This window comes from Agelaius phoeniceus, chromosome 27 (genome assembly GCF_051311805.1).
Source record: "Agelaius phoeniceus isolate bAgePho1 chromosome 27, bAgePho1.hap1, whole genome shotgun sequence".
NCBI lineage: Eukaryota > Metazoa > Chordata > Aves > Passeriformes > Icteridae > Agelaius > Agelaius phoeniceus.
This window is the reverse complement of record NC_135291.1, coordinates 4694084-4719543: the sequence shown is the minus strand read 5'-3', so window position 1 is coordinate 4719543 and position 25460 is coordinate 4694084. Positions and strand designations below refer to the sequence as shown.

Genomic DNA, 25460 nt, shown 5'->3' with positions numbered 1-25460 from the left:
CCAGGCTGTTCAAACAGGAGGCTGAGTTAAACCCTTGCCCTGTCCTCAGTTCTGAATCCTCCTGTGCCACTGAACAAGTTTCATACTGTAATAACCGAGCCCTGCTCATCCATTTAGAGGCTCTTTTGGTTGTCAGAGCTTTAACTTGATGCCAGACTTGAACTCTAGGAGATCCTCCTGTTGTCATCAGTTTTCAGGCCTCAGTTCCCATGTGAGGTGTGTCTGCACAATTCTGCAGACATTGAGGCCACTCTGGCCACTGGGTTAAACATTTTAACACAAGAATTCTTCGGCATGGCCCTGTTTAACATCCACCTACAATTCAAATTCTTTCTCCCTGTCTAGGAGGGCCAGGGCAGGAGCCTCAGTTAATTTGCTTTTTAACACTTGAAAATTCTGTGATTCCTCCTTGTGTCCATCCATCCAGTTTCTTGACTGGAGTGTTGTAGGGAGAGATCCCTGGCTCCAAAACCCTGCCTTTAAGAGAGAGTCAGTAATAAGCTGTAAGCCCTTCCTTCCCTCTCTTGGAATAGGGTATTGATTTTAAATCAATACAAGCAACCTCTTGTCCTTGTTGCTTCAAAGTAATTTGGTGAGGCTCCATATCTAATTTTTCCTCTTTCCCTGGACTGTCCACATTTGTGGGTTCACTTCAGCATAGGCCTTGCCAGACATTTGACACATAAGTACAACATCATAAGCCTCTGTATCACCTTTTACAATATAAAAATCCAGCCACCAAATTCCTTCCCAGTAAATTGCAATCAAGTAGGAATAAAAAGAAATTAATTTATTTCAAGCGTATCCCCTACATCTCCTAGTAGTGGTTGATGAAATCATACCTGCTCATCTTTCCCACTTATTCCCTTAATAATTAAACCATGCCTTTCCTATTTTGCCCATTAGGTCTAAGATTCAGAGTGGATTGAGAGGCCCCTGTGTCCATCAGGAGAGGCCTCCTCTCAATGCCAACCCACCCTGAATGTTCTCAAGGGCTCCAGTGTGGAGGGTCCCTGGTGTGATGGGAGCTGTGACAGCCCTGCCAATCCATGTCCATCACGGGGTGGACTTGCTGGTCCTGAGGGTGCTGCTGTCTGTGCTTGCAGTGTCCTTGTGCCCTGCAGCTGGAGCCCTGATTCCTTGCCAGGGGCTGTTTGGGTGGGCTGTCCCCTGCCGAGGAGGGCAATGCCTCTGCCGGGTGCTTGTGGCCGAGCCCGTGCCCTGGGTGCTGGGGCCCCCTTGGGCCCTGGGGTTGATCCCTCAGGGGCTGTAGGAACTCTGCCTTGGCCTTTGCCTTCAGCCTGGCCTTTTTCTGCTCCCTTCTTGCATTCACCTGCTGGGCCTTTGTGCCCAAGTGCTGCAGGGCCTTCTTCTGCCCCTCCTGCAGCCCCCCTCAGTGCCTGTGGGTGCTCATCCTCTGAGAGCTGCTGAGCTTTCTGCAAAATCATTCGTTTCTGTGGTGATCCCAAGAAAAGAAAAGAAAAGAAAATCTCAGTCCTTCCTTGTATAATCCACATTTCCCAGATGTTCCTTGCTCCTCGTCCCTGTGCTCAGGGTGCCCTCCCCAGCCCGTATCCCAGAGCCGGTCCCTGTCCTGCCGCAGTGTCCAAAGGCGCCCCCCGGCGGGCAGGGCCGGCAGCTCCACGGGGCCGGGCAGCGGCCGGGGCGTCCCGCAGCCTCCTGGGGGCCGGGGGCCACTGCCGGCCCTGCCCGGGGCTGGTGGGGTCAGGCAGCGCCCGGCGCTGAGCCCCGGCTGCCCCACAGCCCCGGCCCGGCCCCGCAGCTCCCCCCAGGCCCCCAGCCCGTGCTCCCGGTCCCGCACCTCTGCGCCCGCTGCTGCCGCTGCCCCCCACAGAGAAACCCCCTGAAACCCTGACCTCCTTGTTTTCCTCTCCTGGAAACCGGGGATACAAATGATCAGCTGGCAAATGTTGAGGATAAGACTCTGCTGAAAAACATCCAAATTCTGAGTATTTTTCTCTTCCTCCCCTTTTCTTTTTCTCACCACATAGATTCCTCCTGCTGCTTCCTGCCTTAACCAAATTCCTGCACACTCCCCTTCACCCAGTCTCTTCCCAGCACACCAATGCCATCCATCCCCTGTTGTCCAAATCCCTTCTCCACTTCTCTTATTGCCCCCCTGGGTGTCCAAGTCCTTAATTGCCTCTGAGGGAGTGTGCAATCTACCTCACCCTTCTCCCAAGGGACCCTTCAGAGATATTTTGGGATCATCATCCCTTTGGCACAGGACCCCTTCCTGGCTTTCCCTTTTCTGTCTCCATGGGTGCCCTGCCATGCTCACTCCCCAAAGATCCCAGTGCACTCACTGATGAGATTTTCAGTGCTCTCTCCCTGCTGACTCTTCACAGCCCCCCCTGATGTGCCCCTCGTCTGTCTCCTGGTCACACTCAGGTACCCAATCAGTCCCCGGTGCTGCCGCCCCCAAGGGGGCCGATCACCCAAACTGGGTGAGGCACCTTCAGCTGCACTCACTGCCCGCTGCCCCAGACGGTGGATAGAATTCCGGACGAGTCCCAAGGTGTGTGGAAAAATTGACATCACCAGAGGATTCTGTCCACAAAGCAGACAGAGGAGTCCTGTAAAAGTAATTTCATTCCTAAAGAAAGGCAGAGGCCATGGGACATTTCCTACAGGGTCTCTCCAGTTGGTGGAGGACACAGCCTCCTGTTCATCCTAATTTTCCCAGCTGCATCTCCCTCTTCCTTTCCGCATTGGGTGGTGTACTTGAGAGGAAGAGACTTCCCAATCCACTTACTACATATCCCCTTGATATGCTCCCTACTTTTGTGTAGCAACCGATATTCATGGCTCTGTGAAGTCTTTGTTGTTCTTCTTCTCGAAGTTCATGAATGTGGCAGGACCTTGGCTGAGCAGCAGTCTGTGTCATCAGTTAACAACATTTTCTTAAACTGATGGCTTCTCCTGTCGCTTCCTTACGTACAAGTTCCTGGGTCTATCTCTCAGCAGATTCACAGCATCTGATTGTAAAGACACTTTCCTCTTCTTCCTTTCATGGGGGTCCCCCGTTTGTGGGATATCCCCCTGGAGCTGTGTGTCCCCCCTTGCTGCAGCCCCAGCCCTCAGGCAGCGCTCAGCCAATCAGAGCACGCGGCTCTGATGACTCAGCAGTTGCCAGGCAGACCCGCAGCTCCCAGCGTTCCCCACCTGCGCCCAGCGCCCCCCTCGGCCCCAGCGCCCCCCGCGAGTGGAATTTGGGGAGGTGGGAGTGGGGCAGCGCCAAGGCCGGGCCCCTCCGCGCTGTCCTGGTGGGAGCGGCTGCAGTGGGGACCGAGTGCGGGCAGGAGCGGCCGAGAGCCCAGCGCTGCCCCAGCCCGACCTGCCCCAGCTCCATCCCTGCCCCTGCCGTGGGATGCTGTGGGTTTGGGGGCAAGAGGGAGCCGGCAGCGGGTGCTGGGCCTGGGGCAGGAGGAGAAGGGAAGGAGAAGCAGGGTTGAGGAACAAAAGTATCAAACGATGCATGTGGGAGGAGAAGGTGGGATTGTGCAGGAGGAGGAATAGCAGGAGGAAGAGGAGTGTGAGGAAGAGCAGGAACAGAGGAGGAGGAGGAGGAGCAGAAAGAGGCGGCACCACACGGTTCTACTCCTCCCTGTATCTGCAGCCTCCCCCCCAGCCCCAGGAGCTTTGTCCGTATGCAGCAGGTGACCAGGGGAGGGGGAATCCATGATTTTCACAGAGGCTGAATCTTGGGGTTTCTGAGCTTTACTGGGCAAATGTCGGTGCTTTTGTTTTTTGTGAGGGCTGAATCTCTGTATTTTGAAGGAGGTTTTTGCTGAATATTGACGTTTGGGAAGTTTTTGATCTGCATCTTGATGTTTAGAGGATTTTTGTGCTGAATCATGGTATTTTGGAGGTTCTTTCAGACACAAGATGCCCAATGACTTTCCCAGATGAACTTGGGCATGGAGGTTTTCCCAGTCCAAGCTGCTCTCCTCTTGATTTTTTCTGCAAACCAGGATTTTTAATTCTCAGGGTGTGGCCTGATGGAGGAGGAGGAAAAGCCCCAAATGTACCTCATGAAGAGGGGCTGCAAACCCTGCCCAGGGAGTTCTGGGGAGGAAAGAGCCCCTGTGAGCCAGGAATGCATCCTGCGATCCAGCCAGAGCTTGGAGCTGGTGGAGAAGCCTCATGGCAGGGAGAAGCCACACAGGTGCTTGGAATGTGGGAAATGTTTCAGCTGGAGCTCCACCCTGAGGCAGCACCAGGTGATCCACACTGGGGAGAGGCCCTTTGAGTGTGGGGAGTGTGGGAGGAGTTTCAGCCACAACTCCATCCTGATCCAACACCAGAGGATCCACACTGGGGAAAAGCCCTATGAGTGTGGGGAGTGTGGGAGGAGCTTCAGAGGAAGCTCAGCATTGATTCGGCACCAGGTCATCCACACGAGGGAATGGCCCTACACCTGCTTGGAATGTGGGAAGAGCTATGGGTGGAACTCTGACCTGAGAAAACACCAGCGCACCCACTCTGGGGAGAGGCCCTACGAGTGTCCTGAGTGTGGGAAGAGGTTTCACAGGAGCTCCGATCTCCTCAAACATGAGCAGATTCACACAGAGGAGAGGCCCTTCCGCTGCCCTGACTGTGGGAAGGGCTTCAAGGAAAACACCAAACTCACCATCCACCAGCGCATCCACACTGGGGAGAGGCCCTACGAGTGTGGGGAGTGTGGGATGAGCTTCTCACAGAGCTCTCACTTGACAGAACACCAACGGAGGCGCCACTAAGGGAAGCCCTGTGAGTGCCCCACGTGAGGGAAGAGCTTTGTGTGCTGCTCCAGCTCTGTCCCCCATGAGACGATCTACATTGGATGATCCCCAGTGAGCGTTGTTGGGCAGAGCCCTGGTGATCCATGGTCCTGGTGATCCGTGTTGGGAAGACACCTGGCTTGGAGGCTCCACATCTTCCTGGTTCCCTGTGGGTAGCTAGATAAACCCAGCAGCAGGAACATCCATTGGGACACAGACCTACAATGGGAATTCCTTGGGGAGGGCAGATTTGTTGACTTTCAACCCCATAAAATCTTTTGCATTCAATCCTATCTTCTGGTGACATCAGGGAGTACTGAATGGTGTTGAAGGTATGTTCAGGGTGGACTATATGATGTTTGTATCCCCAGTCTGTTCTGTTTATGCTTTAAAGCTTTAAAGTACCTTTAAGACTTTTCCTGAGAGTGAAGAGGGAGAGAAGAAATGCAGAGTTTGTTTTCAGAAACTGCACTCACTCCTCCACATTCCTGCTCCTGCACTGTGTTGTCTGCGGATGGACAGACAGCGGGACAGAGCTCTCCTTTGCTTTTACTTAGTTTTAGCTAGCTGAGGCAAAGTAGTTCCCTACTGTGGGGTTTTTTCCCTTTTCTTTGGACCTGCTTAAACCTGCTCTGGCCTGAACACCAGAAGAGCATGGGCAGATCACACCTGTGGCCCACCAGGCCGGGCCTGGGCCGCGGCATTTCCAGCGCCAGAGGGACTGATAAGGGACTGAGTGAGCTGAGCTACAGCCCACAGAGGGACTTGGTGAGTTTGTCTCTCTTTTAGAGCAGCAAGAGGTTTTATTGTTTAATATTGTTTAGGTTTTATTGTGTAATAAACAGTTTTTTCCACTTTTCTTCAAAGAGGTATTTTATTTTTCCTGAACCAGTTGGGGGACACATGGACATGGAGGGGGACATAGCCATTCATGGGGATGTGGGTGGACACAGGCATGGATGGAGATGTGGGGAACAATGACAGGGATGGAAACATGGTGGGGAGACAGCCATGGGTGATGACATGGTGGGACATGGGCAGTGACATGTGGGGACATGGCCATGGCTGGTGCCATGGGGGGAACTTGCAGGGGATGTGGGGGATGCTGGGTTGGAGGGAGTTGAGGGTTCCTGGGAGGGATTTGGGGCTTGCTGAGGCCTTTGGAGACCCCAGGCCAAGTGGCTCCGGCTGTGCTGGGAGACCCTGGGGGAGGTTCTGGGGCAGCTGCTCAAGGACCCCCTGAACTGGAGCCCCAGCCAAGCATTGGGCTCCTGGAAGGGGATGAACATCCTTGTCCCCAGGAAGAAAATCCCAGCCCCCCCAGGGTGTCAGGGGCAGCTGAGAGGCCACAACAGGAGGGGAAAGCCAGACAGAGCTGTCACACTCTTAAACTACACCCCAAAAGTCCCAAAACTGAGGGATTGCTCCCAGGAAAAAGCAGCCAGGAGATGCATGAATTGAGGGAAAGGGGGGATGTGACCCCCCAGACTGAGCAGGAGGGACCTGCATCCCCCAAAACCAAATAGGGACGAGAGGTGGAGCTGAAGGCACGATGGGAAAGGGGTGGGAGTGCAGGGAAAAAGAGGATTCAGAGTGGGAGAGGGATGGGATCCCCAGATTGAGTTGGGAGGGGTCCTTTGGTTGGGGGAACGATAGGAGAGGGGAGGGAAAGTTGGGGATGGGATAGAAAAAGGGTGGTTCCGTGGGGATCCCACTGTGTCCCCATCACTTGATCCCTGGAGTGATTCCCTGGGGCTCTGGAGGGGAATGGATCTGCACTGGGTGGATTCCCAAGCCCCCTGCCCATCCCTGGGGGGCTCATGGGGCTTTCCCGGGTTCCCTCCACCCAAATGCTGCAGCCATGGGAGAGAGAAGGGTGTGAAAGGAGGATCTGGATTGGGCACAGAGGAGGAGCAATAGGAAGAGGAGGGAGAGAAGAAGCGGAGGATGGGAAAAGGAAGAGCAGGAAGAAGAATAGAAAGAGGAGGAGCCGCAGCAGAACCACGCTGTTTTCCCACTCGCCCACTGAGTCTGCAGCTCCCCTGGCCCTGGCAGCATCTATCCCCCCAGATCTCACAGGTGAGTGGGGAGGGGGAACTCACCCCAAATCCATTGGAGGATCTCTGGGAGGGTTTGTTTCAGGGGAGGGGATGTTTGGATCTTGCAGGGCCCCAAGGGTGAGACACAGATGCCCCTTTGGAGAACTGTGGAAGGTTCCTGTGGCAAACTGTCTGTACTGGCTGGGGCAGTGGTACCAGCTGGGGGGGGACATTGGTGTTGGGACTCTGATTGGCATCAGAGTGGGGAGAGCAACGAAGGCCAATCCTGGAGCTGGGGGATCCTGTCAGCCTGGAGGGGTGGGGGAGGCTGGAGATGAGCAGGGTCTGGGCCCATCCAACTGTGAACAGGGCAGTTGCTTTTTAAGCTGGACTTGGGAAGCAGGACCAAGGGCCTCACCTGTTGTTTTTCCCCCAAGCCAGGATTTGTCAATCCCAATCTTTGTCTGGATGGAGCTGGAGGAGGCTGCGAGGAAAAGGAAGATGGCCTGGGACACTGAGGCAGGCAAGGAGGAAGTCACTGCCCCTTTCTCCCTCTCCTCTGTTTCATGTCTCAGCCCAACATTTCCTCTGGCTGCAGGACAACCCCGCTACCAATGCCGTCCTGCCAAGGATGAACTGGGGGGATCCCCTTCCCCTTCCCTCTGGCACAGAGGCAAATCCCATCCTGTCCTTGTCCACAGCTCCTTCCCCTTCTCATTCTGTCCTTCTTCCTTCCTCATTCCTTCCTCTTCTTTTCTTTCCTTTCCTTCCCCAGGCACTGAGCTGCAGACAGAGACCAGGGAGAGCAAATCCCTGCTGCAGAACCTCATGGAAAAGGCCGTTTTGAGCAGCCCCATGGCATGGGAATCCAATGGGGAGGATAAGCCCTGGAGATCCCACACAAGGAGGGGTTGCAAACCCAGCCCTGGCAGCTGTGAGGAGGAAAGATGCCCCCTGTGTCCAGAAGGCAGCCAGAGATTCATTCAGAACTCAGAGGTGGTAGAGACAACTCATGGCTGGCAGAAACCCCACAAGTGCTTGGAATGTGGAAAGGGCTTCAGCCGGAGCTCTGGAGCTCAGATGTGATCTGGCTCCAGGTGATCCACATGGGGAAACGGCCCTACAAGTGTGGGGAGTGTGGGAAGGGCTTTGGGTGGAGCTCCAACCTCATCAATCACTGCAAGATCCACACTGGGGAGAGAACCTATGAGTGTCCCGAGTGTAGGAAGTGGTTTCTGAGCAGCTCCAATCTCATCATAATGAGTCAAGGGATCAGCTGGAAATGTATTTACGATAATTGAAAACTGTGGTTGAGTCAAGGGGCCAGCTGGGAGTATAACTGAGATAGTAGAAGATTGCATATTTTAGTTAAGATTTTAAAATTAGTTAAGAAGGTATGTTAGCTAAGCAAAAATCACATAGGTTAGTGAAAGAGTAACAAATATATTAGAAAGTAAAGCTCGGAGTGACAGGGATAGATGTAGCAATTGTGGAGGAGCAGAGACGATAGAAATATCTTGCCTTAAGAATAATCAGTTTGGAGAGGCTTGGACCATGACCAGCAGATCAAAAAGTCCTGCAAACTCGCCATGGGTGAAGAGTTTACCATGAGGAAGAGAGCTTTCTTCTTCACATACGCCCACTCCCTTATTTCAAAATCCCACAGACCCAATTAAGGCAGTGCAATTGCGCAGTCATATTAGGTATTCAGCTGACTATAATACAAAGTGGGCAGATAATGATTATGTATTATGCATCCTTAGAAACCGCTTGGATATGTAAAACCTTTTCTGTATAAATAGAGAGCAGGAGTCTGCAACTCCTTGCACATCCATTTGGAAATGATTCCTTATATGTCCAGCACTGCGATAAAATACCCTTCTTTTCAACTTTAATTAGTTGAAGAGTTGTCTGTCCGGGCTTCAGTACATCAGCAGATTCACACAGAGGAGAGGCCCTTCCACTGCCCCGACTGCGGGAAGGGCTTCAGGCGCAACTCCACCCTCGTCACCCACAGGCACATCCACACTGGGGAGAGGCCCAATGAGTGTCCTGTGTGTGGGAAGAGATTCTCCAGAAGCTCTCACTTGGTCCAACACAAATGGAGGCACCATTAAGGGAAGCCCTGCCAGTGTCCCCCATCCCGGTGTCACCCCCTTTTTTCTGCCCTCAGAGCTCCTGAGCCAGTGGCAGCCGCAGCCCCTTCCCGTGGCCTTGCACCTGACTGGGACCTCCTGTGATTGTGCAGGGAGGATTGGGGTGTGACTGAGCAGGGAGGGTGGGGTCCAGGGAACACTGGGTTCTGTGGGTCTGCCCAGCAACTGGTGAGTCATCAGAACTGCTCTCTCTGATTGGCTGATTCTTGTTCATTGCATTCTCTTGTTGCCTGTGGAGAGGCCTGGGAGTTGAGAGAAGGAATGGGAGAGATCCCACCCCGAGCACTGGCACAGGGAGAACAGACCCAGCCTGGGCACAGGGAGTGAATTTATGTACCGACCAAATCACATCAGGACAAAGAGAAGGGAAAGGAATCTCTCCAACATCTTCCCCCCACCTAGGGGGGTTAATGATGATGGAGAGACGGGGACATCTGAGTTTAGATCAGAAGCCAATTTTATTGAGTATGCCAGGGATTTATATGGGGTTTTACTTGTATGGTAGTTATATAGGGCTCCATTTTTTGTAACAATTTCCCATTGGTTACACATTCTTCAGGACATCAGGTCACCTGGTAACATTATCTCATCACTAAGTTACTAAGTTTCACATCTTGTTTCTTGGTCCCCTCTTGCCCAGGGAGCCTTAATCTGTGTCTGTCCCTCCCACAGTTTCTGCTCAATCAGGCCTAAGATATCAGGCCCCTTCATCAGTTCCACTGTACTTTTTGTTTTATTCCCCATACCTCCCCCTATCCATTCAAACAAAAATACACTCTTAAGTGACTTGTCTATTAATTTTTTCACGCACTGTAAAATACAAGGAATAACCATAACAATACATAATACAATGCCTAATACATAGAAGCCTATTTTAACTAAATGTTTTATCCATCCACCAAGTCTCCAATCCCCCAGAAGTTTTCCTAGCCCTGTAAACCCTGATACCACTGGGTAACCTTAACCATTTTCCCAAGGACATAAGTCTGTTAGAGGTTAAACAGGCGCTGGTGTGGTGGTGAGGTCCTATTCACAAGGGTTCTCCGCCAATGTTGGTGTTCAAGGTGAATCTTCAGGTGATGCACTCAAAGATTCTTAAAAACGGCTTCACATTCTTTGCTGGAATCCACTCGGGACCATTCTCTGTGGAGACACAAGCAAAACCTCTACCCCAGGTGGCCTAAGGATAAGGCCCCAATATCTTACCAGATTCTGGATCCTTCACTAATGCAGGGGTTTCTTTCCTTTTGTTGCAATTGTGAATCATGATTAAAATGTGGAACAATCGGTGGGTTGGGGTCCATCAAAGAACAATTCAAAAAGTTGATCACATAAAGGGCTTTCTGCAGTCTCTTGGCAGGGTTGCCATCTCTGGCCCCCCTTTCTGTTGTACCAAGAGATGTTTGAGGGAGCCATGAGCCCATGACAGATTGGCCTGTTGGGGAATGAGCAATACCTGTTTTGTGCATAATTCCCCAGAAGGCAAAAGAGTTAGCAACTCGACGGGAAATATAAACTGGGCCATTGCCTGTCTTCACTTCAGATGTATACCAAGAATGGCAAAAGCAGCAGTGAAGTGTCTAGAGACATCGTAAGCTGTTTTCCCTGAATGGGCAGATGCAAAAAGAGCACCAGAAAAGGTATCAATAGAGGAATGAATGTATTTTAAATGACCAAATTCAGTAAAAATGGGTAATGTCTGATGCCAGACTTGAAGGCTCTGAAGCCCTCTGGGATTAATACTTCCTGCAATAGAGAGAAAAGAACACCTTTGGCAATCAGGACAAACAGCAATAGTTCTTGAAGCTTGGGCTTTACTAATGCCAAAGTGCCAAATCAAAGTGACACCATTTTGGTGAAAAAACAAATGGATCAATTTAGGCTGTTCTATCTTATTAGGTAGAACAGATTGTTGTACAGGCATTGTTAAAAGGCCAGCTTGCCTGTTCCCTTCAGCTAAAAATCTGGGATGGTCTGTATGTGAACAAATATGCATAACAAAGTAAGGAAATGTTCAATTTTCTAAGGAAAAAACAAGGAGCTGCAACCAATAAAATTGTTGTGAATTTTCAACTCTTTCTAAACTGATGCTTTGGTTCTCATCACTATTCCTGCAACATAAGCTGAATCTGTAAGCAGATTAAAAGGAACAGAAAATTTTTGAAAAGCTCTGACAACAGCAGCAAGTTCAACAATTGGGGGGAACCACTCAGATATGGATAAATCTGCTCTCCATTAGACCCACTAGAAGAGGGGTCTCTCCATACTACCACAGATTTCTGAGAGTGACCAGAACCATCTGTGAATACTGTTAAGGCTTGAAGTGGAACCTCACTCCTCTTGGGTTTCTCTGTCAATTGAAAAAAAAAAAAAAGCTTAAAAAAAGCTTTTAAAAGCTGTTAAAACAACTCATGTTTTGGAGGATGTATTGAGATTTGTCCACTGAATTCAGGAAAGGCCATCTGAAGAGCCTTGATCCCTGAAATATCCAATTCAAATAAAAGGTGGTTAAAGGTAGGAAAAGAGTGGAAAATTCCCCTCCTGCAAGAGAAACGAGTCTCTGTCAGGCCTTAACAACCAGTTGGGCCATCATTTCCTGTTGGCTACTGATGGTTTTAGTCATTTGGGGTGTAAGTAAATCCATTCAGTGATAAACAAAGAGTCTGGTGCATTGGGGTCCCATTGAAACATCAAGGCATGGGGCTGTTTTGCTGGATGCAAGATTATTAAAAAGAAAAGCAGCTCAGGTGCCCAGTGTGCAGTTTGTTGGTTTATTATGACATCAGCTGGGCATTGCAGCACCTGCTGAACTTGAAATGTAAGTTGTCTAGGTGATAAAAGGTCTGAATCTCCTTTTAATCATTCAAACAAAGGACTTTTAGCTTTGTATTTGAATTCCCTAACAAGGAGTGCACCCAGTTGATTGTTCCCAAAAATTTTTGTGCATCATGTAAGGTGCAAATATTTGTCTGAATTTGAAGAGCTTGGGGAGAAATTGAAGAGACCCCAATATTTGCACCACCCCAAATACCTCCACGAAGGATGTTTTTGTACCTTTTGGGAGCTATGCAAAGCCCTGCCTGAGTTACAGCTTTGGTGACAAGGGCTAACTAAGGCTTTCTCCATGACTTCCTGTTGTTCAGCTGTTACAAAAATATCATCCATAGAATGGTGCAAAAGAACATTAGGCATTTGTTGATGAACAGAATTGAGGACCTAGCAATATACCACTGGCAAATAGTACAGCTGTTTTTCATGCCCTTAGGTAAAACTATCCAGTGATATCGCTCTAAGGGTGCCTGCATTTTTGTGCTTGGAACTGAAAAGGAAAATTTAGGACCATCATCAGGATGTAAAGGAATATCAAAAAACCAATCTTTTAAATCAGTAACAGTCAAGTGCCAATTTTTGGGAATCATGGTAGGAGATGGGAGACCTGGCTGTAAGGCCTCTGTGTCTTCCATAGCTGCATTATTTTTCAAAGATCATGGAGTAAGCGCCATTTGCCAGTTTGTTTTTTGATAACAAACATGTGAGAATTCCAAGGACGGTTAGAAAGACAAAATGCTCTTTCTGGAGTTGTTGTTGGAGCAACTCTGTTAATACACAAAGTTTTTGCAATGGTAGGGGCCAAACCATTTTCCCTGTTTTCCAGGTTAGTTTTAAAGTGTCGCTCTCCAACGGCCCCCTTTAAAAAGCTGATTGAATCCTAAAGCCCCATTGGGAGAGAACATCCCCCACCACGGTACCATTGGTATTGGTAATACAAACAGTATGATTGAGGCACGGTGTCCCTCGGGCCCTTTGATCTGTATCCAGTGGTGGGTTTGACAGCTGCGGCTGCTTCCTCCAATGCCTGAAAGTGCCTGGAGCACTTTAGCAAGGGACCACTGTGAGGGCCATTTGTCTTGAGAGATAACTAACTTCAACTCCTGTGTCTATGAGGCTGTCAAGTGTTATCTTTTGCCCTTTTAATGTCAGAGTACACCGGCATGTGGGGTATTGTTCTAGTATAGGTTGTACCCAACATATTTGGGGTGTTCCAGTAGACCCAAATCCCCTTTTTCATATTACGTCTGTAAAAGGTATGCTCATGGTTTGGGGCAATAAAATCAGTTGAGCTATTCAAGTTCCTTGGGGAACAGTGAAAGGCAGTTGGAGTGTCCAGGCCATGATCATAATCTCATTATCAGAGTCTATAACCCCAAGGAGAACAAAAAGTCCCATCAAAGAGATGGATGACCAACCTAAAAACAATGCATGCATACGCTGCCTGGATGGTCCTAAAACTCCTGTGGGAAGCAAATGAACTGATGACTTAAGTAACATTAATGTGATGGAGGTTGCCAACCCAGACAGGTTCATCTGTCAACCATATCAAGGCTACAACTGGACATTCATTGCCCTGCATCACAGTGGCCCCTATTAAAAATACGTATTTTGACAGCCCATTGAGATAAACAATGTCATCCCCACAAACTTTGAGGAGCATCGGCAACATAGGGTCTGATGTTAGCTTGTTGGCCATCAGGATGTTTCACATTAATTACAATGGCTGACAGGCCACCTGTTGTAGCACCACCCAACCCCAGAAGTCCAAAACTTGCATGAGTGAGAGGCCACGATTGAGGCCAGCAAAGTCACGAGAGTATTGTGACATCTGCTCCAGTGTCAATCAAGGCTGTTACTGATATGGTTCCTGGATGACATCCACTGGTGGTGAGGATGCATGTCTTTTCTGAATGGTTCTCCGTAACTTTCTCAGCCCAGAACACTTGAGGTATCCCTGTTGATCCAAAACTTCCTGTGCCACGACTTCGGTCCACTGTATTTGGAACAGAACTCACAATAGGTACGAGTTGAGCAATGCAAGTTCCTTTCTGAATAGTGACAGGAGGGTCATCAGTGGGTACCATAGCATGAATCTGTCCTAAATAATCAGCATCAATAAGTCCTAAATGCACATGAATACCTTTTAATTGTAGTACTTGATCTTCCCATCAAAAATGCACTCAATCCCTGTCCTATTCAACCATAGGCATCGAGGGGCACTTTGCAAATTTCTTTTGTCAGAATGGTTACTGTGTCAGCGGTGGGTATATCAATCCCTGCAGACCCACTTGTTGCCCCTGAGTATTGTTCACAAATGTTTAGCTTTGCAGTGCTGGGGAGGCCCATATTTGCTGCTGTAGTTGTTGGGGTATTTGTTTTCCCACATGCGCCTTTGCGCTCCTCTTCCTGTTTCCCTGCAACAGCTGACCATTTGCATGATATTTACTCCTGCATTGTTTAGCATAGTGCCCAAATTTAGCACAACAATTGCACACAACATTGCTGTTTGCGCTTGGCTTAGATGTTATTTTCTGGGTATTACACTGTGCCATTACTTGCCCTTGCTGTCCACAATTATAGCATTTTGATGAAGGTCTTAGAACTGCAGCAAGAGCTGCTATTTTATGCTCTACTGAACCAACTTTCAAGCAAGCAGTCATCATTTGAGGCAATGTGGGTTCCCCAGGTAAAGTGTCAATAATCTTTCTGCAGCCTGAGTTTGCATTTTCTTTAGCCAAATGTATACAGAATTTGTGTCGCAAAGATTCATCATCTACCTGTTTTTCAATGGCTATAGCAAGCTCTTCCACAAATTGCAAAAATGGTTCTCTCATCCCTTGTTGTATAGTATCATATCTCTGTTTTGGAGCTGCCATTTCCATTGATTTAATTAAAGCACTCGTGCCAATTTGCTGAGCTTGTGCCAAAATTGAAGGATCCCACCTTGCCTGTGAATCTGGGCTAGCAAAAGGCCCAGTGCCCAGTAGGGCATCAACACCCACAGCATGATGAGGGTCGTGTTGAGGCAACTGCACATTTGTTACAGCTGTGTGCTCAGCCACTTGCCTCCAAGTTTCTTGAAATACACCGTATTGTACTGGCTGGAATGAAATAGTAGCAATATGCATGATGTCATAAGGTGCAAGCATATCTGCATTAATTACACATATTAATTGCATTACGTCTGAGGAATTAATGCCATACTGAGCCACTTTCGATTGGAGATCTTGCACAACCTTCCAGGCAAGGACGTGATGACTGTCATCCTGCCCTGTTCCAGGAGCTGCTTTAAAACCTGGAAAAGCCATAGGGTTATCACAGGCAACATTTGCATTAGCACTGTTCTCCTGAGGTACTCTTGGAGCACCTAATCTTTCTATCATGTCCCAATTCTTTTCTTCAGCTGCTTTCTTCCTAACAAATTCCCAAAACTCCTGAGTGTCCAGGTTTAGAGCAAATTTGGGAGAGAATCCCCCAAAGGAGCTCCAGTAGGAAAGCAGATCCAATCTGCTCTTCTCCCCCCAACTGGTCTGGGAGAAAATACCTCCTTGGAGAAAGGTGGAAAAAACCTGTCTATTAAACAACAAAACCTTAACAATATCAAACAATAAAATCTCTTGCCACTCCAAAAGAGATGACAAACTGAGAAAGTCCCTCCCCGGGTTGCGGCTCAGCTCACTCTGTCTCTGATCAGTCCCTCCGGTGCTGGAAATGTTGCAGGCCAGGCCTGGCCTGGTGGGCCACAGATGCAGCTGCCCGTGCTCCCCTGGGTGTTCAGTCCAGAGCGGGTTTCAAGAGCTCCAAGGAAAAGGGAAAAAACCAAAAGTCCCCACAGTAGGGAACTTCTTTGCCTCAGCTAGCTAAAACTAACTAAAAGCAAAAGAGAGCTCTGTCCCACTGTCAGTCCATCCGCAGACAACAACAGTCAAGGGGCAGAAATGTGGAGGAGTGAGTACGGTGTCTGAAAAAAAACTGCTGCTTCTTCTCTCCCGCTGCTTCACTCTCTGGAACACTCTTAAAGGTGCAAAACTTATTATTCAACATAATATAAGGTGCAAAACTTATTATTCAACATAACATAATTGGGGATAAAAGCATCATATAGTCAACCCAGGACACTGAGGCTCTCAAGGAAGCCCAGTTACTTGACGTGGGGGCAAAGTCCATGGGGCAGTAGGGCTACAGCTATTAGAAGGTGAACTGTCAACAGTTCCCTGCCCCAACTCCGATGTTACTGCGGGCGACTCATCACTTGATTCGCTGTCGCTGTCACTGTCAGGTAATGGAGGACACGACCTTGGAGATTGTTCAGGCAGCTCAGAGGGGAGCGAAGGGGCAGATGGCTGGGCTAGAGCAGAGGGAAGCAGGGGGGCAGAAGACTGGGTTTCTCTCTCTGCTAAAGACATTTCAGCTACCTGGTGCAGTGGTGTGGTGTATACAGGCACCATCAGGAGCTGCTGTGCAGCTGTGACATAAAGAGGTTTAGGAGTCTGAGAAGGAGATACTATGGCAGTTTTCCCAGAAGCTTTGGCAGCTGTCCCAGAAGCTTTGGCATCCAGCCCAGAAGCTCTGGCAGCTTTCCTGGAAGCTTTGGTAGTCTGCCTGGTAACTTGCATGGCACCTGCACCTTCTTCAAGGATAGATTCACCAAGTTCCCCATCAGAGGCCCCCTCTGACTCATCCCCTTCATCAGTTTCTGTTATCAACCCCGATTCTTCATCCACCTCCTGCTCTGTTTGTTCTCGCTCAGTTTTCCATTCCTTTAATGCCTCAAAAAGCAATCCCCAGGTAACAGCTAGGTCAACAACAGTTTTATCTCCCACTCAGATGACTTCCCACAGTCTGTCCCCAACTTTTTCCCATGCTTTAACACTAAATGCTGTGTCAGGATCAGTGCCAAAATCCTGTGATTTAGCCCACAGCAATATACTACGAAGGGCATAGTCTGAAGTATTAATTCCCTTATTTCTTAACAAAACTTTCCATGTAGCCAAAACAGTCTCTTCTTCATTAGATAAATTATTTCCCATTATTACTAGTTGGTGGCTCACCTACTTCCAGGTGTCTTGATAGGAGAAAATCAGGTCTGGGCTTCCCTGTGGCTTCCACCCGCCATTCTCAGCTGCACCAACGCCGCCTCCCCCACTACGTCCCAGTGAGTCATGGCTGCCAGTCTCTAGGAGCCCGTATGGGTCCAGATCAAGTATGTTCTTAAGGGTGTTGAATCACGTTGGGATTACCAGATGTCACTGTCAGGCCAGTCATGACACAAGGCAGAGACCACAAGCAGTCTCAGATGGCAACTCTTTATTATCGAACATGGCTGACCTTTTATACACTTTCTAATTGTTTATACTTCTTCTACCCTAACTATTGGCCACCATAAATCAACATAACATCATTGGTAATAATAATATATTGGTTGATTGTAGGTTCTGGGTCTTAATATTGTTTTGCACTCATTGTTTGCCTTTGCCAAGGCCATTTTATTTAGCACTTCCTTCTTGGCCTCTGGGCCTTCTATTTGTCACTCAAGTGCAACTTTAAGTCTGTCTACAAATTTCATGAAAATTTCACTTGCCCTTGTTTAATGTTAGTGAAGCTCTGTGTATGTAGGGTGTCGTTGAGAGTGAAGAGCAGGGATGTCTTTGCAGCAGTGGTGATGCCACTGAGTGCAGCTTCTTGTAAGTCCTTTGCTTGGTCTTGTGGCTTCTGGAAGTCACCTTCTCCTGCCATTTATTCAAGGGTTAAATTTGGTTTGTTGGCATCTTTTGAATATGTGTCTGCCAGTGATTGGAGATGCCTTTTTTACTGCCTCTCCCACAGCATGTACTCGACCGGGGTGTGAGACTCTGTCCAAAGTTTCTCTCATCTGCCTCACAATCGTCATTGGGGACCACTGAAGAAGAGACCCTTGTCTGAAGTTTCTGGCCCTGTTGGAGAAAGTTACGTGCCAATGGCTCCGAGACCTGAGCACAGTGCTAAGCTATTGTTCACAGGTGTTGTTTGCTGTATGATGCACTGAGCCCAATGAAAGAAGAAGGGGGCATCTTGCCTTTTTGCAGCAATAGCCTTGGAAGCTGTCCCACCTCTCAGCCTGGCTGGACTTCTCCTGAGTCTTGGGTGGTCCCCCACAGAAGACCCTCACCTGTTTTACAACCACCGTGACAGACAGACTGAGATGTAAGGAGCCTCTCCATCAAGGAGTGAGACATGAAACCCCCATGTGAAAAGGCCCCTCTGCTCCTTCCAAGGACTGGGACTGAAACCCCCAGCCCGGGGCAGGTGTGTGGGGGAGGCAAGCTGACCAAAGCGAGATGTTTGCCTGCAGGTTGTGACCGCTGGACCAAGAAGACAATGGCTCTCGTTTACTGCTGAGAACATGGACTACCTGTTACATCTATTCTTTATTGTATCTGTTTCCCCCCCTCCCTCACAATTTTCAATAGAGTTATCATAATAAAAACCTCTGAGTTAGCAAGAGATTTTAAGATCTCCCCAGACATGACCTGGTGAACTCCATCGGCTGGACATCAAAGGACTTGGCTGTTCTATGTTTGGTAGCTATATACCTTCCTTTCTCTTCCTCCCTCTTTTCCTTATTTTTCCCTTTTTTCCCCAATTCCTCCCCAATGCATTTGGTTATTCAATAAAGGTGCATTTGTTTTGATTATCACTGCAAACCCCCCTGTGCCGTGTCGGTTTTTTGCACCCTGAGATCAAATCCACAAACAATCACAAAACCCGTTCGTAAGGATGGATTGTGACACGGGGAGAGTAGGCAATTCATGATATTTTTATTTTCATGCACGACCAAGAGACGGTCAGAGAAGGTGGCTTCAAGAAATTTTTTTAAGAAATGCAACCCCCAACCATATTCCTTAGCCACTTTGCAGAGCTCCTTCAATTCCCCATAGGGGATTGGCTCCCAGGAATTGATTGCACTCACTCTTCTGCTGTGTTTACATATAATTGGCAAGCCCACAATCTTTTTGGTGAGCTCTGAGCCCTCCCAGTGGCTTCCCTCTGCAGCTTGGCCCAGTGATCCTCAGACTCAGGACTGGAATCCAAGTCTGCAGAATCCCTATTTTCATCCTCTGAGGAGGATGGAGGGCACTTGATGACTGCATGGAGCCTCTTGGGGCAGCCAGAATCTGCCTGTTTGTGGGCAGCTGTGGAAGCCAATATGGGCTCCCTCTGGTCGCTGTCATCACCACTTCTGGCTCCAATGTTGTGGGAATGGGAATGGGAGGGACCATCAGGAGGAGTCAAGAGAGGAAGGGGTAGGGTTGGTGTGCACAATGGGGAGAGGATTCCCGATAGAGAGGGGAAGTCCCAACATGGACACACTTCCTGACACAGAAGGGAGGGGCAGGGCGCGATTACAGGAATAGAGAAAGTGGGAGGAGGGTCAGAGGTGTCGTTTTTGGCAGAACAGGGAGGTGACAAAATGGCCATTGCCTTTGTGGGGTCAGCACCATTTTGTGGAGAAAGGGCAGAAAAACTTGGAGAGGGAGAAGACAAGATGGTGGGGCTGGCCACATTACCAGCACTGTCTGGGAGAACAACTGGGGGTGGTAGAACTGGGTATGGGCATTGGTAAGAGGGTTAGGAGAGAGCCCAAGGCAGCATGGCCAGTGCTGCCCTGGAGAGGGGACAGAGGACACTGGGAGATGTCAGGGTGACGGTAGCAACCCTGCGCCTGCTGGCAGGATCCATCTCCCGATCCTCCCTGAGGCAGGGAAGAGAGTTTAGGGATGTGAGGGGAGGAACGGGGAGAAGGGGTGTTAAACTGGGGTCCCGAATGTTTCCCAACATTTTCTACAGACTTAGCAATAAGGCCAAAGGATAAAATTTCCCCACTGAAAGATCCCCTTTAACTCAAAGAACATAGAATCTTTTCCCTATATGGTCCCAGAACTCATTAGAATGAATTCCCTCATAACATCAGGAAAATACTTGAACAATCAATGAAGAAAACATTTTAAATCTCCCTTTGAAAAATGAAAATTTTCTCCAACAAGGATTCCTTTAACTTGGGTATAAACTTCCCTGTGTGGGTGGATCACTTTGGCTCCCATCCCCACACTTTCTCCCAACATCCAAGAGGAAAAGAAGGCAAAGGAAAGAAAAAAAAGGGGGACCCCCAAATATAGTACTCACATGACAGTGGGTCAACAAAACCTCTCCAGGTTGTCTGTCAGCTTCAACCGATCTTCTCGCCTCAAGAAGGTTGCCGGTCGCCTGTGCAATTCCCCAATAAAACTTAGGAGTCTCCTCTGGGAATTGGCTGCTCCGAACACGGCTTAACTTCAGTAGCCAAAAAGCTACTGAAGACACCTCCAGGAATGCTCCGAACAGGTCCCTGTTCAGGCTGCCAGCTGTCACAAGCCACAAGCCCGTTGGTGGTGGAGAGAGAGGCAGCGGAGCCGTGACCTTCCAGAAGTGTCTCCAGTAATGAAGCCGCTCGGTGGCACAGGCACACACACACACACACACACACACAATCACTGCAGCACACAATTGTAGAATAACCAAAGACAAAGAAATGGGAAGGGTCTTTGTACAGATGCCAGAGAAGGAGGTTTATTCCAGCCACGCACAAAGGGGTTCCAGGGACAAAGACAAAAAGAACAGTGGAAGGTCTGGGTTTAAATACAGGGGACATGATGGGGGCGGAACAGAGCATCAGGGCCAATGGGCTGAGGGCTCAGGGCAGTACAGAGGGGAGACAAGGGGTGGCAGCCAATAGGGTAAAGAGGGTGGGACACTGAGGCAATATGGGGCCAATGGATAAGCAGGGAAGGGAGAACATTCAAGGACATAAATATAAGGAAGAAGGGAGGGAGAGGCCAACAGTCCAACCAGGGAAGTAGAACTGGGTACATTTGCATATACAACAAAGCATCCTGGAAGAGGGTCTGCTCAATTGCCCTGAACAGGGGAGATTTCTCCAACTTGGGGTCTGTCTGTCTGTCCAAAGGCCTATCATGGCCTTTGTTCTGTAGGCCCACCGGCCTCCACAGATGCTCAGTGGAAAAAGGGGTTTGAAGCTTTGTTTGTGAAATTTGTGGGACATGCAAACCTGAATATTGCAGCCCTCATGATTGACCACCTGGCCGGAGAAGGAAGCCACTCAGACCCTGTTGGGCAAACCCACATTCCTAGTGAGGCCCTTGAGGGTATTACTGAAGCTGTGCATAGCACATTTTTAAAGGTTCCTGATGCTGTGAGCCCCCCAAAAAGTATTTACTTATGTAAAGCAAGGACTGGCGGAGCCTTATATGCAATTCAATGGCTGCTTGAAACAAGCTCTTAAAAGACAAATTGAGAATGACATTGCCAGACAGGTGTTGCTTTCAAAATTAGCTGCTGAAAATGCTAATGAGAATTGTAAAAACTTCTGAAGTCCTTGTCTAAGGAGGAACTCACCCTGCTGTAAATGATAGAGGCATGTAACCACCTGTGTGCCTTCAGCATAGGGCAACCCTTACTAATGAACCTTACTGTGGGGGCTGGTATAGCAAATGCCTTTGTGTGGAAGGGGCCAACAGCGGGCCTGTTAGCTAAAGGAGTGAGAAGAAAGGTAAGAAGCAAGAAGTTGATAAGGATTCTCTCCAAGGCTGTAACTAAGGAGACCAAGAGAAGTGAGGAATTGAAGAAAGATAAGAAGAGAACTTTGCAGCTGGATGAAGTATTTTTAGAAAGTCAGTTGAAGTCACTGTAACTTATCCCCAATGATATTATGTTGATTTATTGTGGCCAATAGTTAGTGTAGAAGAAATATAAACAATTAGAAAGGGTATAAAAGGTCAGCCATGTTCGATAATAAAGAGTTGCCATCTGAGACTGCTTGTGGTCTCTGCCTTGTGTCATGACTGGCCTGACAGTGACATCTGGTAATCCCAACGTGATTCAACACCCTTAAGAACATACTTGATCTGGACCCATACGGGCTCCTAGAGACTGGCAGCCATGACTCACTGGGACGTAGTGGGGGAGGCGGCGTTGGTGCAGCTGAGAATGGCGGGTGGAAGCCACAGGGAAGCCCAGACCTGATTTTCTCCTATCAAGACACCTGGAAGTAGGTGAGCCACCAACTAGTAATAATGGGAAATAATTTATCTAATGAAGAAGAGACTGTTTTGGCTACATGGAAAGTTTTGTTAAGAAATAAGGGAATTAATACTTCAGACTATGCCCTTCGTAGTATATTGCTGTGGGCTAAATCACAGGATTTTGGCACTGATCCTGACACAGCATTTAGTGTTAAAGCATGGGAAAAAGTTGGGGACAGACTGTGGGAAGTCATCTGAGTGGGAGATAAAACTGTTGTTGATCTAGCTGTTACCTGGGGATTGCTTTTTGAGGCATTAAAGGAATGGAAAACTGAGCGAGAACAAACAGAGCAGGAGGTGGATGAAGAATCGGGGTTGATAACAGAAACTGATGAAGGGGATGAGTCAGAGGGGGCCTCTGATGGGGAACTTGGTGAATCTATCCTTGAAGAAGGTGCAGGTGCCATGCAAGTTACCAGGCAGGCTACCAAAGCTTCCAGGAAAGCTGCCAGAGCTTCTGGGCTGGATGCCAAAGCTTCTGGGACAGCTGCCAAAGCTTCTGGGAAAACTGCCATAGTATCTCCTTCTCAGACTCCTAAACCTCTTTATGTCACAGCTGCGCAGCAGCTCCTGATGGTGCCTGTATACACCACACCACTGCACCAGGTAGCTGAAATGTCTTTAGCAGAGAGAGAAACCCAGTCTTCTGCCCCCCTGCTTCCCTCTGCTCTAGCCCAGCCATCTGCCCCTTCGCTCCCCTCTGAGCTGCCTGAACAATCTCCAAGGTCGTGTCCTCCATTACCTGACAGTGACAGCGACAGCGAATCAAGTGATGAGTCGCCCGCAGTAACATCGGAGTTGGGGCAGGGAACTGTTGACAGTTCACCTTCTAATAGCTGTAGCCCTACTGCCCCATGGACTTTGCCCCCACGTCAAGTAACTGGGCTTCCTTGAGAGCCTCAGTGTCCTGGGTTGACTATATGATGCTTTTATCCCCAATTATGTTATGTTGAATAATAAGTTTTGCACCTTATATTATGTTGAATAATAAGTTTTGCACCTTTAAGAGTGTTCCAGAGAGTGAAGCAGCGGGAGAGAAGAAGCAGCAGTTTTTTTTCAGACACCGTACTCACTCCTCCACATTTCTGCCCCTTGACTGTTGTTGTCTGCGGATGGACTGACAGTGGGACAGAGCTCTCTTTTGCTTTTAGTTAGTTTTAGCTAGCTGAGGCAAAGAAGTTCCCTACTGTGGGGACTTTTGGTTTTTTCCCTTTTCCTTGGAGCTCTTGAAACCCGCTCTGGACTGAACACCCAGGGGAGCACGGGCAGCTGCATCTGTGGCCCACCAGGCCAGGCCTGGCCTGCAACATTTCCAGCACCGGAGGGACTGATCAGAGACAGAGTGAGCTGAGCCGCAACCCGGGGAGGGACTTTCTCAGTTTGTCATCTCTTTTGGAGTGGCAAGAGATTTTATTGTTTGATATTGTTAAGGTTTTGTTGTTTAATAGACAGGTTTTTTCCACCTTTCTCCAAGGAGGTATTTTCTCCCAGACCAGTTGGGGGGAGAAGAGCAGATTGGATCTGCTTTCCTACTGGAGCTCCTTTGGGGGATTCTCTCCCAAATTTGCTCTAAACCTGGACACTCAGGAGTTTTGGGAATTTGTTAGGAAGAAAGCAGCTGAAGAAAAGAATTGGGACATGATAGAAAGATTAGGTGCTCCAAGAGTACCTCAGGAGAACAGTGCTAATGCAAATGTTGCCTGTGATAACCCTATGGCTTTTCCAGGTTTTAAAGCAGCTCCTGGAACAGGGCAGGATGACAGTCATCACGTCCTTGCCTGGAAGGTTGTGCAAGATCTCCAATCGAAAGTGGCTCAGTATGGCATTAATTCCTCAGACGTAATGCAATTAATATGTGTAATTAATGCAGATATGCTTGCACCTTATGACATCATGCATCTTGCTACAATTCGATTCCAGCCAGTACAATACGGTGTATTTCAAGAAACTTGGAGGCGAGTGGCTGAGCAGACAGCTGTAACAAATATGCAGTTGCCTCTACACGACCCTCATCATGCTGTGGGTGTTGATGCCCTACTGGGCACTGGGCCTTTTGCTAACCCAGATTCACAGGCAAGGTGGGATCCTTCAATTTTGGCACAAGCTCAGCAAATTGGCACGAGTGCTTTAATTAAATCAATGGAAATGGCAGCTCCAAAACAGAGATATGATACTATACAACAAGAGATGAGAGAACCATTTTTGCAATTTGTGGAAGAGCTTGCTGCAGCCATTGAAAAACAGGTAGATGATGAATCTTTGCGACACAAATTCTGTATACATATGGCTAAAGAAAATGCAAACTCAGGCTGCAGAAAGATTATTGACACTTTACCTGGGGAACCCACATTGCCTCAAATGATGACTGCTTGCTCAAAAGTTGGTTCAGTAGAGCATAAAATAGCAGCTCTTGCTGCAGTTCTAAGACCTTCATCAAAATGCTATAGTTGTGGACAGCAAGGGCAAGTAATGGCACAGTGTAATACCCAGAAAATAACATCTAAATCAAATGCAAACAGCAATGTTGTGTGCAATTGTTGTGCTAAATTTGGGCACTATGCTAAACAATGCAGGAGTAAATATCATGCAAATGGTCAGCTGTTGCAGGGAAACAGGAAGAGGAGCACAAAGGGGCATATGGGAAAACAAATACCCCAAGAACCACAGCAGCAAATGCGGGCCTCCCCAGCACTGCAAAGCTAAACATTTGTGAACAATACTCAGGGGCAACAAGTGGGTCTGCAGGGATTGATATACCCACCGCTGACACAGTAACCATTCTGACAAAAGAAATTTGCAAAGTGCCCCTCGATGCCTATGGTTGAATAGGACAGGGATTGAGTGCATTTTTGATAGGAAGATCAAGTACTACAATTAAAAGGTATTCATGTGCATTTAGGACTTATTGATGCTGATTATTTAGGACAGATTCATGCTATGGTACCCATTGATGACCCTCCTGTCACTATTCAGAAAGGAACTTGCATTGCTCAAATTGTACCTATTGTGAGTTCTGTTCCAAATACAGTGGACCGAAGTCACGGCACAGGAAGTTTTGGATCAACAGGGGTACCTCAAGTGTTCTGGGCTCAGAAAGTTATGGAGAACCATCCAGAAAAGACATGTATCCTCACCACCAGTGGATGTCATCCAGGAACCATATCAGTAACAGCCTTGATTGTCACTGGAGCAGATGTCACAATACTCTCGTGACTTTGCTGGCCTCAATCGTGGCCTCTCACTCATGCAAGTTTTGGACTTCTGGGGTTGGGTGGTGCTACAACAGGTGGCCTGTCAGCCATTGTAATTAATGTGAAACATCCTGATGGCCAACAAGCTAACATCAGACCCTATGTTGCCGATGCTCCTCAAAGTTTGTGGGGATGACATTGTTTATCTCAATGGGCTGTCAAAATACGTATTTTTAATAGGGGCCACTGTGATGCAGGGCAATGAATGTCCAGTTGTAGCCTTGATATGGTTGACAGATGAACCTGTCTGGGTTGGCAACCTCCATCACATTAATGTTAC

At 48.5% G+C, this 25460-nt stretch overlaps 3 pseudogenes across 1 annotated transcript in view; 2 read left to right on the top strand and 1 right to left on the bottom strand.

The window, feature by feature from the left end:
- The window catches only part of LOC143695916 (uncharacterized), a 128212-nt pseudogene extending 117946 nt beyond the window's left edge, over window positions 1-10266 (top strand).
- The window catches only part of LOC143695956 (uncharacterized), a 758734-nt pseudogene that overhangs the window by 302067 nt on the left and 431207 nt on the right, over window positions 1-25460 (bottom strand). The gene's annotated exons all lie outside the window — the stretch shown is intronic.
- The window catches only part of LOC143695907 (uncharacterized), a 53992-nt pseudogene continuing 36944 nt past the window's right edge, over window positions 8413-25460 (top strand).